We start from the raw sequence: 2636 nt of genomic DNA, 5'->3' as shown, positions 1-2636 counted from the left end.
TCTCCTTTCATCAGTAGAATTCTGTAGAAATTCAATGGAGTTTTACTTTTGTGACATCACAGGCAGGTGAGCCAATCAGTATATGGCTCTGGCATATGACTTAACTTCATTTTGATTGGTCAAGGATGTCATCTAGAGCTTTGGTCACTATTATGACCCTTGCTGGTGGTTGGGCTCTGTTCCTAGCAATAGAACTGAGTTGCCAACAAACATCCTAGAAGTAGCAGGTCTCTCTTTTCTCCTCCATTCCTTTCTCTCTGGGACAAAGGGGTGTCGAGTGCTGCTGCTGACTTGAAGCAGCACCTCAATAGTGAAGTCATGGTCTTGAACCACAAGCCTATGCTACAGCCAAAACAGCAGGCTACCGCCATTGAGAATAAATACCAGCCAAGATCAATGCTTCCTATGGAAGAGAAGATGGTGCTTGAAAGGAAGGTGATGGGAACAGTTAAATGGTTTAATGTCAGGATGGGCTACGGCTTCATTACAAGGAATGACAACAAGAATGACTTGTTTGTACACCAGACATCCATCAAGAAGAATAATCCCCGAAAGTACCATCGCAGCCTTGGCGATGGGGAGATAGTGGAGTTCGATGTGGTTCTAGGAGATAAAGGCCTGGAAGCGGCCAATGTCACCGGTCCCGGAGGCATGCCCGTCTATGGCAGCATCTATGCTGCAGACCGTCGCAAATGTCCCAAGAAGGGTCCGGCTACCAGTTATCAGCTGAGTTACGACATTCGGGAGAGTGTGCCGAAGAGTCAAGTGGATGCTCCAGATGATGAGGGCCATGATCAGCAGTCCATGTTTTACTCCCTGCACAGAGCTTTCAGGATTTTACCCCGCTATTCCAACTCACCTCTGCAAGAAGACTTAGTGCCTGCTAAAGACCTAGTTGCACAAGTTGAACAAAACAAACCAATGAAAGAGGGCATATGCCAGGACTTCCAGCAGCTTTTTGGCTTAGGGCAGCACCGTCTGAGACAGCCTAAAGAGGACGGCCATAAAGAAGCTAAGGAGAAACACCAGGCAAGTGAGACCATAGGGCAGATGGCAAGTCAGCTTTGCTACTGTCCTATCTACAGTTATCTACACAGACGCCCCAGAAGCTCTAAACCCCAGGGTGGGAAAGAGGCTAAGGAGACCTCAGGATTTCCAAATGAAGACATGTCGCCATCAGACGCCAGGAACATGGGGCTCTGCAAATGCCAGCGTATGACAGGTACCATCATCCACTCATCTTGCCCTCCTTGCACTGTCCAGTCATCAAATGAGGAGAAATAAGAGCACATGGACCTTCAGGAATAAGGCAATGACCTTATGTACTTACTGCCTTCCTCACTGCTGTCTGGATAACTCAATATCTACTGATACATCAAGAAGCTTCCATCTTTCCTTCTTAAATCCTCCCCGTTCCCCTTTTGGGAACCAACCAAAAGCTGAGAGGTTGGAAAACCTGCTGCCCAGCTGTCCAACTACACCGAGATGTTTCCTCACCTTCATTTTTTAACCTGCATGAAATGTATCTCGTGATTTCTACCCCTTCCTTGAAGGATAACAAACTACATGCACCCCTTAATAAAGGACTTAAATGTTTTTTGAAAGGATGGACTTTGTGGGACTGTAGATTTAAATCAAACCCTTTGTACTGGCTGTATGTCATAGAGTATGATTTTTTTTTTTTTAATCTTCCACCAACTGTCCAGAAGGATTTTACTGTATATTAGGGCCATAGTGATAGGATAGAGAAAACAAACAAAAAAACCCCTTACCTTTCAGTTGAATGAATATACATTCCTGATTTAACTTGAATTAGCTGATTACCAGTGATGCCTTTTTAAATGTTAGCCTTGACATGGGGCAGCCAACTCCATGTCCTGCATACCACAAGTGGCAAGAGCTGCCTTTCTTTGTGGCACATGAGAGCTTGAGAAGGGACAGGGAGTACAGCAGCAGCTGGGGCAGGGAGCAGAAAACTGAGCAGCAGATCAGCCAGGGGGCAAAGGGCAAGGAGTAGAAAGCAGAGCAGAGGATCAGGCAGAAGAAGGGCTCCAAGGCTAATTTATCAGGACTCGTGATAGAGGTGATATCTTTTCTGAGACCAATTAGATTTTTACAAAATAAATAAATAAATAAATTATTGCAAACTTTTGGGCACAAACGCCCTTCTTCAGGCATAGGAGAAGAGATTGTACAAGTTCTCCTGGGTAGAAATGAAAGTTCATATTTCATAGGAGAGTTGAAGGTGTGGTAAAATCTCTTGTTCGGAGCAGTGCATTTTATATGCAGATTCGGCTCAGAGAGAAGTTGGAATAGTCTGTTTACCTTGAAATTGTTTGGTGGTAAGCACTATGTAGCCATATTTCCGTCTGGTAATGGCGTTTCATATTTCACAGAGGAGTAAAGAGATGGAATTTGGTGCTCAAAAGCTTGCAATTAAAGATTTTTTTTCCCTGCAAAAATCTAGTTGGTCTAATAAAAGATATCACCTCTGCCATGAGTCCTGATTCCTTTTGCCTCTAGACCAATACAGCTACAACCCAGATACCTGAGGCTAATTTATGACACTCAGGGAAGACACGGGGCTAATTTATGACACACCTGCCAAAAGATTGGCCCTAACTGGTCTAGCCCTT

The 2636-nt window shown here is 44.5% G+C and overlaps 1 pseudogene; it reads left to right on the top strand.

Moving 5' to 3' along the window:
* LOC109291061 overlaps nt 1–1567 on the top strand; it is a 13929-nt pseudogene extending 12362 nt beyond the window's left edge.
* The last annotated feature ends 1069 nt before the right edge of the window (nt 1568–2636 follow it).

Source organism: Gavialis gangeticus, unplaced genomic scaffold (genome assembly GCF_001723915.1).
Source record: "Gavialis gangeticus isolate Ggan-Ray unplaced genomic scaffold, GavGan_comp1, whole genome shotgun sequence".
NCBI lineage: Eukaryota > Metazoa > Chordata > Crocodylia > Gavialidae > Gavialis > Gavialis gangeticus.
Note: the sequence above shows the minus strand (reverse complement) of the source record. Positions and strands in the feature narration are given on the sequence as shown.